The 14,578-nt window shown below is 39.4% G+C and overlaps 1 protein-coding gene across 3 annotated transcripts in view; it reads left to right on the top strand.

The window, feature by feature from the left end:
* Adk (adenosine kinase) overlaps window positions 1-14,578 on the top strand; it is a 422,206-nt gene that overhangs the window by 947 nt on the left and 406,681 nt on the right. The gene's annotated exons all lie outside the window — the stretch shown is intronic.

Raw genomic sequence — 14,578 nt, forward strand, 5'->3', positions numbered from 1 at the left:
CAACCGAAAAGAAAAGGTTAGTTAGGGGCCCTGTACCATGTTCTTGGTGGAATAGGTTATGACCAAATAGGTTATGGCCAAATCCCTTCCAGTGGCTTTAATGTACGCCTACTATTAGAGGGTTATTGTGCATGTCTAATACCACAAACGGAAATCATTAAAAAAATAAAACCCCGAGGATATTTTATTTTAAATTTTAGATTACCTGGGCCAGCGGGATGGCTCAGCGGTTAAAGGCATTTGCTGCCAAGTCGGATGATGCCAAGTTCAGACCTCAGGACCCACATAGTGGACTGAGAGAACCTATTCTGTTGTCCTCTGACCTTCACATGTGGCCCCGCTCTCACTAAATAAACAATTGTCTCCATAGATTTTCTTTTAATTAAAACAATACTTTATATATAATCATGATCCATTTTAATATTGTTTACCATATGAAGTAATGATATAAAGAAAGACAGGGATTATTCATATTTTACAAGCAAGATTATTGAAGCTCAAATAAAACATTTAAGGAAGGGAAATATGAACCCAGGGCATCAGGATTCAAGTTTATTATTTGGTTCTAGTGTGTTTACACAACATCCAAGACATGCTTCTGTTTTCTTATGTGTTTACAAATGACCCATGGTAATGTTTAACACTTAATATGTATATGCCAGGCACCTTTCTTCATTCTACATACTTCACCTCAATTCCGTAACAACCTAATAAGACCATTTCTATAATTATCTCAATTTTACCAAAGCAAACAGGCACATATCTGACATGTGTGTTTGTTTAAAACTTGTAAATAATTTAGAGGAATAAAATTCTCTTTACACAATGCTAACCTAGTGCCTTCTGCAGAAGGGAAGTTAAAAGATTAGGTATTTTGACTATGGGACAAAGCTGTTTATTTTTATGTGGGACTTTTGGAATTGATTATTCGTAATTTTATTATACTGTATTAGTTTACCTTTCACGATTGCTGTATGGTAATGCATTTAGACTAAATTACTCTGTGATTTGCCTGGCAGTTAAGAGATTTCTACCCATTTTGTTTAACTGTTAAAGCAAATTGCTTATAAATTTGTAAGCACAATTTAATGTATAGACTCAGTGGGGAACAAATAAATTAATGGAATACATGTATAGATGTCAGGGAAAGAATTTATGAATTTGTGAGTTCAGTTAACTTTAGGGAAATAGTTTTTATTTATGTTTATATGTGTATGTTTGTGTGAATGTGTGTCACTTGTAGGTGTAGGCCAGAAGAGGGCTTTGGATGCCCTGGAGGTGGAGTTAAAAATAGTTGTGAGCCATCTGATGTGGGTGCTGGGACCCAAACTGGGCTCCTCTGCAAGAGCAGTATATGCTCTTAACCATTAAGCCATCCTTCCAGCCTAGGAAATGGTTTTTAACTAGAGGGGAATTTTATCTTAGAAGAAACATTTGGCAAAACCTAGCGATAATTTTGGTGGAGTGGGGGTGGGTAGTTTAGTTCACAGGTGCTGCTAGAGAGCTGCTAAGAAGCCTCAGAGGGTAAAAGTGCTTGCTGCCTAGCCTAATGACCCATGTTAATCCAGATCCAGGACCCTTGTGGTTGTTGGGATAGGAATGGCCCCCATAGACTCATTGAATGGGCTGTAGGGAGGGGCACTTATTAGGAGGTGTGGCCTGATTGGAGTAGGTGTGACTTTGTTGGAGGAAGTGTGTCACTGTGGGGGCTGCGTTTGAGGTTCATATATGCTCTAGCTAGGCCTAGTGTCATAGTCTGCTGCCTGTGGATCAAGATGTAGAACTCTCAGCTCCTTCTCCAGCACCATGTCTGCCTGCACGCTGCTATCCTCCCAGCCTCAATGAAATGTTTTCCTTTATAAGAGTGGCCATGGTCATGGTGTCTCTTCACAGCAATAAAACCCTCACTAAGACAACCCATTTGGTATGTACTCATGCATGTGCATACATAATAAACAAACAAATAAATGTAATTTAAAACAAGTAAAAAGCTAGTATGGTGGCCCATGCCTTTAATCCCAGCAGTCTGGAGGCAGAGGCAGGCACATCTCTGTAGGTCTCACATTGACTAGGGCTCTATAGAGTGAGACCCTTTGTAAACCACAACATCTGAAACCTTTAGCAGAGATTTCCTTGTTTCGTCCCCCGTTACGGTGCTCCCATCAATGTATTAAATGATGCTTCTAGACATCTGAACTGTATGGAAGACATCCTTTAGGGGTAGAGATTGTCAGGCCAAAATTTGTCAGTATTGTTGAGAGTGAGAAACTGCTTTGGGGAGCCCATCTGACAAGAGAACCCTCTTTTCTTATTCTTAATTTTTTTTAAGGCTGATTGCTTTTCAGGGCCTGACAGTTGCTAAGATTTCAAAGAATCAGATTGCAACATGTTTTCAGGTGAGTTTAAGGAGAAAGAAACTGAGTAGCAGACATTTATAGAAGGACTATTTAATTTTCTCTTCTTTCCTTTGGAAATCTTATCCAAGCTCATTGCTTCAGCGGTCACCTCTAAGAAGACACAGCACCTTCCAAGTAGTGTTGAATACATGCCAAGTCTCTTTCTGTCTGTCTTTCAAGTATGTGCTATTTTAGGCATGGTGCTAAAAACTTGCTATGGAGAGAAAGAAAAAGGTATGATTCAGGTGCCACTCTCCTTCTGTGAACTAAGTAGAATTTGGGAAAAAGAAACCTGAGCATTGGTAAGATGAGTAGAAGTTAACCAGGTATGTTGTAAGGAACCTTCCTGTATAGGATAATTATTCTGAAGTCCTCTCTTGAAGACTAAAGATCAGATGAATTGGCCAGACTGGAGTAGAAGGTCGGAAGGATCTAGACTTCATTGGTCATTTTCATATGTGATATCTCTGTGTATTCACAGGTCTCACAAACTCATGTAGTTCAGGCTGGCCTTGAACTTGATTGAGAACCAAGGAGAACCTCTAACTTCTGGTGTTACTGGTTTCACCTCACCAGTGCTGGGATTGACATGGTCTTTGGAAGCTGGTTTTAACTGTTGAGTATCTCCAAGTGACTTGCTGACCTTTTTGTTGTTTTTGTTTTTTGAGGCAGGTTTCTTTGTATAGCCTTGGCTGTCCTGAACTTACTTTGTAGACCAGGCTGGCCTCAAACAGAGATCCACCTGCCTCTGCCTGGAAGAATGCTGGGATTATAGGCTTGTGCCACCGTGCCTGGTTTGACTTGCTGATCTTTGCAGTTGCATATATGCAAGCAAATTCATTTCTTGTCCTAACTCTTGGCTTTCTCCCATGCTTCCTGCATCACTTAGTAGCAGTACTGATCTCCTTTTCTCTGAAGTTTAGATTTTTATCTTGGCTTAGATTTCTTTTCTTAGTTTTCCAAGTAGTTTCTACAGTTTCAAGGTCTGCCTTATCTACTTTAGACACAAACTCTGCTTAATCATCAGAGCAAATACTTGCTACCTATGAACTTGGTATTAGGAAAGATTGACTCCTAAAAGCCAATTATCATGATTCCTTTGGACACTAATGATTAAGCATTGTTCAAAGGGTATGGGGAAGGATGGGTCATTTTGTAAAGCACTTACCCTGCAAGCAGGAGGATCTTAGTTTGATTTCCAGGACACATGTGAAAATGCCAAATGTGGTGTGGTATACTTCTTGCAGCACTTGGAAGATGAAGACACAGAATCCTTAGGCTAATTGGCAGGCTGTAGGCCAGTGAAAGACCTTGCATCAAACAAGATGGACTACATTCCCAAGGATAACACCTAATGTTGTCTTCTGGCCTCTACATGTATGCAAACATGTACACCAGTGGCCATGCACTCGTGCATACACCAGACACACATGCACGCATGTATGTGCATGCATACATGCTCAAAAAAAGATCAAGAGTCATATCTTTTACTATTAGTTTAAAAGAAACAATTTTCTATTCAGCAAACATAGCTTTTTCCAATTACTCATTCCTAAGCATTTCACTTACACACCTCTTTCTTTTCCTCAGTCCCCTACATCACCATACATCCTATGTCATAAACCTAAACACAAGTCACAGGTGATGATTTATAAAACACATTTCCCCCTTAGGAAAAATCTCTGTAAGATCATTTTACTACAATGAGTTTATGGTTCCCACAGTGGTCCACAGAGATGATTAAATGAAGAAAATATATTCAGACCGAAAAAGTCTCTGGTGTGTTGTACAATGTCTGGTCATTATAACTCTTCAATTAAAGTCTGTTGTTGCACAGAGTAGAACTGAGAGACCCTTCACCCTTCTAAACCCTACCAAACTCTATGCCTTCATTAATGTAGCCTAAAATCAACTTTGGCAGTTCTAGCTATGATACGCTTTTCACCTTTATTTACAGCTCAATCCTTTAAGGCTTTAGGCCATGAAGGAATAGAAAACAAATTCTTCTAAAGACAGTTTTCATAAGGTCCTTATCTGGGCTTTATGTACTAGGGTACAGTAAATGTGGGGGTGAGGGAAGGAGGGAAGGAGAAAGCCACAAAGTGATTGTGCAACTAGTGCTGGATGTCCAGGGACAGGCCCGGAGGTGCTTGAGCTCAAGGAACTTGGAAAGGGCTCTAGGGAAAGACTGCATTAAAGGTTGTTTTTGACTTTAGATGTAAGACCGCTTACTCGCCCATTAAAGAGCAATCACCCAGAATCACTGGATTTTGAGTGGGAAGGGTGGTGGAAGGGCAGGAGGTGAAAGAGACCTCAGGCAGTGGTGAGCACAAGAGAACAGACTCAGGAGGCAAGCTTCAGTGAGACAGCTCATTTAATGGGGAGAACAAAGCTTACTTAAACCTTTAGGGGGTGGGTAGGGGCTTTTTGGGTGAGTGTACACCATTGGCCAGGACCAGCATCCTGGGGATGCCCATTTGTATAAGGAGGAATTCCTGTTGCTGCTATAATAACCTTACAAGGGGAGAGGAAGTTTAACCTGGCTACCTGGGACTATGTGACTTTCTGTGTGTGGCTGGGATTGGCCTGGGAGGTGGGGAGGCAAAGGTGGGGGCACAGTGCTACTGTGTGCCTGGACATGCAGGCCTGGGACATGGTGGGGGCAGCAGTACTCTTGTCGATCTCAGGATGAGATTTCCAGGGTTTGTACGTGCATCTTCCCTCCACCTCCCCTCCCCTCCCCCAACTACCAACTAGGCTGAAGAACACTGAGCTGCTGAGCTCCCTGCCATCCTGGAACATTGCTCCTTTTTTCTACTTCAGGAAAATCTTATTTCTGTGCAAAATGCTCACAGTTGGGGTGGGAGGCAAAGGAAATAGAGTTATAAAGAGCTTTCTAGTCAAGGTGAAAGGCATGGATAAGGTTGTGGAATCAAGACATATGTTGTGATTCCTGCTCCTAATAGCTGATTATCTTGGGAAGATTTGTTTACTTGCTTTGTGTATCTGTTTTCTACTTAGTAAGAGTATCTACCTCATGAGATTGTTAGCTATTAAACAAATAAATATAAAACATAGTAAATGTTGAATAAACCTAAAACAGTAGATGTTGAATAGCTGCTATTATCATAGTTTTGCTTATTTTATGATACGCTACTCAGCACTAAATTCTCCACCAGTAAATTTTAAAAGGAAAAGAAATAAAACACTTAACAAGAGGTGGCTTGATGGTATATACATGTCATAACAGCAACAAGAGAGTCTGAGGCAGGAGGATTATAAACTTCCGGGCCAGCTCAGCAATTTAGTGAGTTTAGTCAGAGGTATCTATACTGTGGAACCTTTAAAAAACAGGCTTCCTAAAATTAAAGGTACACATCTCCAATGAATTAGGTTAGGGATGAAATATAGAATTATACCATGGGTTCAGGAACTGCTGGAAATATCTCGGCAGAGGATCTAGAGCCAGATAACCTGGGTGAAACAAGGACCTGGGCTGTGGTTGTCTGAGAGAAGGCTGAACTCATCTGCTCCCTGCTGTTGCTTTAAAAAGCTGTGGACCTGAAGCAAAGACAGAAGTGGCCCCACTGCCAGATGGCTCTGCATCAGGAACTGTCACCTAGTACAAGAGCACTGGGCTTAGACGTCATGGGCTCTGTATGCTGACCTGTCTCAGAAACTACTGGGAGAAGAAGGAGCAAGTCTGAGATTGTGTAAAGAAGGAAGATCCTTAGAGAATAGGTACAGCTACCAGGAGATAAATCCATTTAAAATCTAATGGAAACATTAGAGTGCTTTCAAGACAACTATTTTAAAGATAAATCATGACATAAGTGGTCATCAAAAAGCAAGCAAGATGTTATAAATAAGAAATATGTAAACCTTAAATAGATGGACTTAGAAATGTAGTTCTTAGAATTAAACCTACACATGAAAAATAGACCAAATGGTTTTGAAAGGAAAATGAAGGAACTGGTGTAAAGTGTTGGAGTGGTGTATAGCTCAGTAATAAGGACCTGTGCATGGCTCCATGTTTATTTTCCAGCTTGAAAAAAAGACAAATAGGAGAGGAGGGAGACTTGAGAGTGTTAGTATTATGATTTGATACTGGATGTGATGGCTGAAGCCCAGGGGGGGAGCCAGACTAGGCAGGTGGATGAGTAAACTGCCCAGCTGGGGCTACTTAGTGAGACCCTGTCTTAAACAACAACAACACAACAGAGTAACTAAACAAAAAGAAGTCAAGGTCATCCTCAGCTCTATGGACCCTCCTGGGCTAAATGAGATACCACCTTAAACAAGATTAAATAATGAAAAATGAAATAAAAAAGATTAGGATAGGAATAATGGTCCCAACTTATATGTATTTGAAGTCCAAAAAAAATGATATGAATGGGAAACCTTGTAATAAAAGCCAAATTCCTTTGGTTGAACGAATATTCATATTGATAGTATGGTGAGGACAAAAACCAAATCAACCAAACAAACAAAGACCCCAAACCAAAAAACTAAGAATATAGATACGTTTAATTCTAATTTTAAGAAGTGAACATTTGGCAGTGAATTGTAAACCATGGGTAGTGGTGTGACACTGTGGTCCTAACTCACTTGAAGGGCTTAGGCATAAGGAGCACTTGAACACAGGAATTGAGGGCTAGCCTGACAACATGATGAGACCCCCTCTCTAAAATGATGATAATAGTTACACTTAAATCCAAGTATTGTTATTGGATTGTGGTTTTTTATGATTTTTGTTTTTGGTGTATGTGTATATGCATGTGTGTTAATGTCTCTAAAAGAACAGAAATGATAGAATGAAACATATATAATGTAAGTAAAGGTCAAGCAGTCCAGCAGTGGATCTCTGCTGAAGGAAAGGCCAAAGATCTTGTAGTTGTTTAGTCCACAAGGCTCAGTGATGTCTCATCAGTCCCAAACTGGTGGTGTCCCAGAGAAGTCCTGGACAGTCTTCGGTCCCTGTCACAATCCTCCAAAAGTCAATTTTAACACTCATGTAGGATTGGCTCTGGAACAAGACAGAACCAATCTTACCAACAAGAGCAACTTAACAACAAGAATGAGTGAGGGCAAGCAGGCAGAAAGCAACAGCTGGGTGATGATGCTGTATGCCTTTGTTTCCAGCACTTTGGAGGCAGGGTCAGGCGGATCTCTGAGTTCAAGGCAAGCCTGGTCTACATAGTGAGTTTCAGGAAAGCCAAGGCTACACAGAGAAACCCAGACTCAAACAAATAAACAAATAGAAAAGGCTTGTTTACACAGCCTGCCTGGAGAAGATGAGGCTTTCTCATAGGCCTTCACATTTCAAATGATCCTATCAGGAAAATCCTTCACAGGCTGCCCAGTTGCTTGGGTTTTAGTTGATTCCAGATGTAGTCAAGTTGAGCCAAGATAAGTCATCAGACCAGTTTATTAGGACTCGAAGCTAAGCTGGAGAATGTGATGTTCACTAGGTACATATTTGGCCAGGGGCCGAATGGCTAAATATTAGCATTACAGTTTAGTGTACTGTACTTGAGACACCAAATATATTGGAAACAGTAAAATAATTGTTGTGACTTTATTGTAGGCTGCAATCTCTTGATCCATATTTCTGAAATCCCAAGTCTCTGGAAACTTAAAAAATTTTAAAGTTGGGTGTCTTAGAGTTACTGTTACTGCAATGAAACATCATGGGAAGGACAGGGTTTATTTGGATTATGCTTCTCCTCACTGTTCATCACTGAAGAAGTCAGGGCATGAACTTGACTGGCAGAAACCTGGAGACTGGGCCTGATGCAGAGGCCATGGCTTACTGGCTTGCTCATCATGGCTTGCTCAGCCTTCTTTCTTGTAGAACCCTGGACTACCAGCCAAGGCTGGTACCACCCACAAGGGGCTGGACCCTCCCCCAACAGTCACTAATTAAGAAAATGCTCTACAGGCTTGCCTACAGCTTGATTTATAGCAGCATTTTCTTAAGTGATAGAAGCATTTTCTTAAGTGAGGCTCCTTTCTGCTCACTTCAGTTTGTGTCAAGTTGACATTAAAGTATCTGGCACTTTAGGTGCATTAGAAATGATGATTTTAGCAGTGAAACAAACTAATATAAAGCTCTCTGTAGTAGCTGTCTGAGGCAAAGATGTTCATTTTGTTTTACACTTGTCGAAAGTGTCTGTAAAATGGCACACTGCATCCCTCTAGGCCATTTTATAAAATATTTTTAGGCACGCATTGTGTCAGCCTTCCTAAAATCTGTAGCATTCTGAATTCTAAAACATACCTGGTCTCCAGGACTTAAGAAGTGGAGGGCAGAACCTTATTAAATATTTAAATAGTCAGCTGTGGAGTATTTGAATTTCTGTCAGTTGCTATTTTGTTTCTTGTAGCCAGGGTTAACCTTGAACTTACTTTGCTCCAAAGGATGGTCTCTTTAAAATTTGATTCATGGGTTGGCAAGATGACCTCCTTCACCTTAGTACATGGAAGTGTACACTCCACGAAAGGAAATTAAATCTGGCAAAAACTCAAAAATAGTGTGGGAGGAAAGAAAAGAAATACCAATAATTAGCAGAACAGAATACCACTAAAAATTTTATAGGAAATAGCAAAAACTCTTCCTGTAATAATTTTAAATGTAATGGAAATGGCCTCAACTTACCATTAAAAAGATGTAGACTTAATGGACTGGATTAAAAAGCAGGAACCAAGTATATGTTGTTTTCAAGGGGAAAAAAGCTAGCAAAGATATAAAAAAACTAAATATTGAAGGATGGAAAAAACTTCCAAGCAAATGGAAGCTGTAAATAAGCAAAGATGCCCTTATAGTCAATAAAGTAAACTTTAAGCCAAGCTAATTAGAGAGATGAAGGGGGACACTACATATTAATAAAGGCAACACTTTATCAAGAAGACAGAACAGTTGTAACTATTTGGTCAGCCTTGGATACAATCTTACTTTCTCCCACACACCATGTGGGAGCGTGTGGGAGTTAATGGTGCTGGTCTATGTGGGGAGCCAGTGAAGGAGGTGCTCACACATGTGGGGGAAGCAGGGTTAGTCTTCAGTGCGACAGTATAGTCACCATTTTTAGGACCCTGTGGAGAATAGAGTGAGGTGTGTCATCCTTCTAGCTAGAGAAAAGCTTTATATAGAAAATATTTATGATAGCCCTACAAATCAGTCAATTCAACAAAAAAGCCTTGTTTTTCAAGGTCCAGTCATGTTTATAACTTTTCTACTCAGCTTGCACAAGGCTCCTGTGCTGTTTATACTTTGTACTTTATTGCTATGTCAGTGTCTGTGCTTTATTTCACCATTGCTGCGTGAAGTCAGCAAACTGCTTGAGCAGCGTAGTCCTCCCTTCACTGCCCCCTTCACTGCAATTTAACTAGTGGTGGGTGTTTTTTTGTTTTTTGCTTTTTTTTTGAGACAGGGTTTCTCAGTGTAGAAACCCTGACTGTCCCGGAGCTCACTCTGTAGACCAGGCTGGCCTCAAATTCACAAAGATCCACCTGCCTTTGCCTCCCTAGCGCTGGGATTAGAAGTATGTGCCACCACCAGCAGCAAATTATGAATTCTTAAAATGTTAATTCTCTCCCTGTCTACTCTTTCCCCCTCCCCCCACCACCAGTGTGTTTATATGTAGATGTCAGGAACTGCTTAGTTCTGTTATGTTGGTTCTAAGTACTGAGCTCAGGGTGAACTAGGCCGAGGGCTACATACTGAGAACTAATAAACAAAGTAGCTAAGATTTTATTTGTAACGTTTAGTGTTGTAGAATGTACTTTTGTATTAGTTTCAAATTCTAACCTATTTGACAGTAGATAGGACCTTAAGATACTTCATTGTTCCGTAACCTTTTCCTTTTTTGCTATATGGAATGACCTGGTGTATAAAATAATCTGATACTAGAAGGGGGAGTATAGCTAAGAAATTTGTTTCTAGATTGAATTTCAGATTTGTTTTGATCCTAATGAGTTTTTTTACTATGGTGCTTCTTTCTTGCATTTGTCCATAGGGAAAATTCTTTCAAACACACCTTCCTCTATATAGACATAACTTTATTAAAGCCCAATGGTTAGTGTTTTATATATATATATATATATATATATATATATATATATACACACACACACACACACACATACTAGACTTGCTTGTTCGGTAGAGAATGGATTTTCTGAAAGATTGACTTTACATAGATTATTTTTACCCTGGGTTAGTTACTGAGGCTGTTTTTGTGGTTTAACTATAGAGTCCCAAAGCAGAGAAGGTCAGTGACACAGTCCTAGATTCCCAGAGTGTTGTGTAATGTAGTGTACTGTGCAACCAGTGGGTAATGCCACATTTGGTCTTTTAAAGAAGTTTATAACCATATTTTAATTAAAAAAAAAAGCTTGAATCTAATAACTCACCCAAAAGGAGGTCACTTGAAAACAGAGTATTTCAAAAGGATTAATACAGATGTCTAAAGTTTTCTCAAATTTCTTTCAGTTTGATATATACAGCAAAATAAAGATTTCATTCCCTGAACCCCAGAGCTGGTCTAAACAACCATCTAATTGAAATACAAGAAAATTATCTCTTGACAAATAAACAGTCCTCATGTGCTGTCTTTGAAGTTAACCCCATTAGAGAGTTGAACACATTCTTGGCTTTCAGCCATGATTGAAGAAGTTTTAAGACCTTTTAAAAACACTTTTAAAGATTGTTTTTCCTCAATACAACTGAGATCTTACCAATTTGAATTCTTAGTTTGGTTGAAGTTTAAGCTGTTACGTCATAAAGGTAATGCAGACGTCTACTTGTGACTAAGTCTCTGTTCTCATACACTCTCAATGAACTGGTTAGTGCATTTTTTGTGTGGGATAGACTATGAAGGCCTATTAACAATTTCCGTGTGGATTTGTCTGTTTTACTAAATAAACCCTTACCTAAATCCATATAATTGAACAGTTTAGATTTGAACTGATATCATAAAGCAAATTTTATTATTAAATCTTGTAAGTGCTAAATGTTTAGAAACAAACAGTATTTTAAATAACACGCAGAAAAAAAAGAATAAGAATTGTCTTTTTTGGGGGGGGGCAGATAGGGGTGTAGGTTTTCCATATGATAAGGTGAACTTTGGATGAGTTAATCCTTACATTTGAATATTCTAAGGATTTCCTTTCTCTTTCTAATTAATTTTTACACACAGAGACAGAGAGAGAGTACATAGGGACACTTGTATGCCATAGCACATGTACAGAGAATCAGTTCTCTGTAATGTATGGGTTCTGGGATTCATCAGGCTCCCCCTGTTTTTGTTTTTTTGAAACAGAGTCCATGTAGCCTAGAGTAGTCTTGAACTTGCAGTGTGGCCCAGGTTGGCTTTAAATTTGCAAGGATACTTTTTTCTCAGCCTCCCAATTGCTGGATGTCAGGCGCATATCATCACCCTAGCTGAAGGATTCTTTGTAGAGAAATAGATTTCTGTGCTTACGTGCAGGGATCTATGCTTCAGCATTCCTCCGTGTTTATACTAAGTGAACAAGAATGTGTTTTTCCACTGGCGAGAACGCATGTACACACACACCTGAACCTTTGCCCTTCATTCTTTGTGAAGCTTGCCTGCATTCTAGAGAAGACTTGATGGTATCCTGTAAATATCAGTCAGATGTAGAGGTATTTAACTGTTTACTTGTTGGTCGTACTCTTTTTTTTTTTTTTTTTTTTTTTTTTCTCCTTGAGACAAAAGTCCTTACTGAACTGGGCATGGTGGCGTATGCCTGTAATCCCAGCATTCTGGGAGGCAGAGGCAGGAGAATCGCTGTGAGTTTGAGGCCAGCCTAGTCTACAAAGCAAGTTCAGGACTGCAAAGACTGCAAAGGCTACACAGAGAAACCCTGTGTTGGCCCCCCCCCCCCAAAAAAAAGGTCCTTATTGTGTTTTTCTGGCTTGCCTGTAACTTTTTAGGTAGAGTAGGCTGGCCTTGAGTTCACAGGGATCCCTCTAACACTGCCTCCCAAGTGCTGGGAGGAAGTTAACGTGCCTCCTTTTGGGCATGATATTGCTTCTGTAAATGAGATTAATACAAATTCTCTCAGCCTTACTCCCCAAGGACTGCTGGGAAAGGATGGTGGGAATGGGAGTGGGCGAAGGGTAGGACTGAGTGCAAATTCCTAGGGCGAGTGGAATGTTCCCGCCTAGAGCTGATACTTCCCGCAAATTTTGGCTTTGGTTATGAAAGCAGTCACAGACCTCAGGATGAGCCAGATAAGTTTAGAAATGGTGATTCAGAGTTGCATATAGTTTGTTGTTTTTTTTTTTTTTAAACTCATTAGACATGTTTTATACTCTAGATTGTTAGTGCTTGGTGAGATATTTACAAAGCTAGAGTCTAATATTTGTATATTTGTTTCACTCTATTGTGAGAATTGAAGTCCAGAGAGGTTAATTTGTTTTCTAGGGAAACACAGCTAGCTTACTCCCTTAATAGATATTAAATACCAGAGATGAGATTTGATCCCTTTTAACTTCCCAATGTAATATACTACTCTAAAACAAACGAAGGATTAGTTTTTCTTTGGATTTTGTTTTAGATGAAAATAACAAGTTTAAAGAAAACTATAATTAGTTTCCACTTAAATTTTCTTACTGATCCTTCTGACATGAGCAACCAAGCTGCCCTGAGCTGAGGAAATAAATCAGAAGCTGGGCCTCATCTCATACTCAGGGTGTCTGGCTCATCCTTCTTTGTGTTTATGTTATACTACAAAGCTATAAACTGAAAGTCCTTGAAGTGTAGGTACCCACGCTCTTTAAAGAAATACTATGAGTGTGTTTTGTTATCAGGTTTAAACTTTGGACTTTCCAGTTTTCTTTTGCACATGAACTTTAGATTATTTTACTTAATGTTTTTGATTTATTCTTACATTTATTTAAACATGTGTTCCCCTCTGTGCCACATTTCATGTTTGCTGAAGTCAGAGGACTTGATGGGGTCGGTTCCGCTACCTTCTGGGTCCTGGGGATTGGACTCCAGTTATCATCTTAGCCCATGCCGTTATCTGCTGAGACAGCTCATCAGCTCTGCATGTGTAATGTTTTTACCCGAGAATAAATATTCTCCTGTAGGATATACTTAACGGTATGTCTTACCAGTGGCTTAACTCATTGAGTTTGAATTTTGAGCAGCTTGTATTTTCTAATTAATAACTTGGGAAAATCAATTTTGTTAATGCTTTCTAGTTAAAATGTAAGAATAATCTTTGATGAGTTTAAGTGTGTTTTAGAGATTTTGTGCTTTTCCTTGATTCTAACAATTTGAGTGTTATCTTTAGTATTATTAGTTATTAAAATCACGTAGGATGCAGGTTGGAGAGATGGCTCGGCAGCTGAGAGTGTTTGCTGTTCTGTCTGAGGACACTTGTTTGGCTGCCAGCACATGTGTCAGGTGCTTCCAGCCTCCACGGGCACCTGTAGATACATGGTGTATGCACACGTGGCCATCCTTGTGCAGGTACACACATAAGACATAAAAATAAAAATCTTTAAAATACAGGATAAAAAATGTGAAAACTCAGGTTCAGAGGGTCTAAATCTTGTGCCTATAATCATACATTAAGTTTCAGAACTAGGACTTAAACTGTACTGTGTCTTATATTTTTATCAGTTGTCTACGATTTTGAGATCTAAAACAGTGATCAACAGTAGGATTAAAACATTAAACAGGCCTTTGCTTTAGCCAGTATTCCTGTCTTACACAGGGAACAATTACTGGTAATCTTCTAAGAAGCTGATAATCTGTTAATACTGTTAATAATTTAAAATCCTATCAAAACAGCAGAGCTGAAAAATCTTTTGCTTTAGAAATGACCCACTGTAACAAATAGCACTGGGCCATGGGCAATTTAAAAAAAAGCAAAAACAAAAACAAACAAACAAAACCCAAAGTTATAGTGTCAGTGAATCTCCAGTACTCAGCAAGCTAAAGCAGGAGGATTGCATTTTTTAAATCATCCTGGGCTACCTAGCAAGATTTGTTTTAAAAACAAACAGGCCCAATGAAATGTCTTAGCACTTACCACTAAGCCTGATGACCTGAGTTTATTCTCTGGGACCCATATGATGGATGGAAAGCATCAATTCCAAACACATTGTCCTCTGACCTTCACACACATGCCACAGCACCTGTGAG

The sequence above is a fragment of the Meriones unguiculatus genome, chromosome 4 (genome assembly GCF_030254825.1).
Source record: "Meriones unguiculatus strain TT.TT164.6M chromosome 4, Bangor_MerUng_6.1, whole genome shotgun sequence".
Taxonomy (NCBI): Eukaryota; Metazoa; Chordata; class Mammalia; order Rodentia; family Muridae; genus Meriones; species Meriones unguiculatus.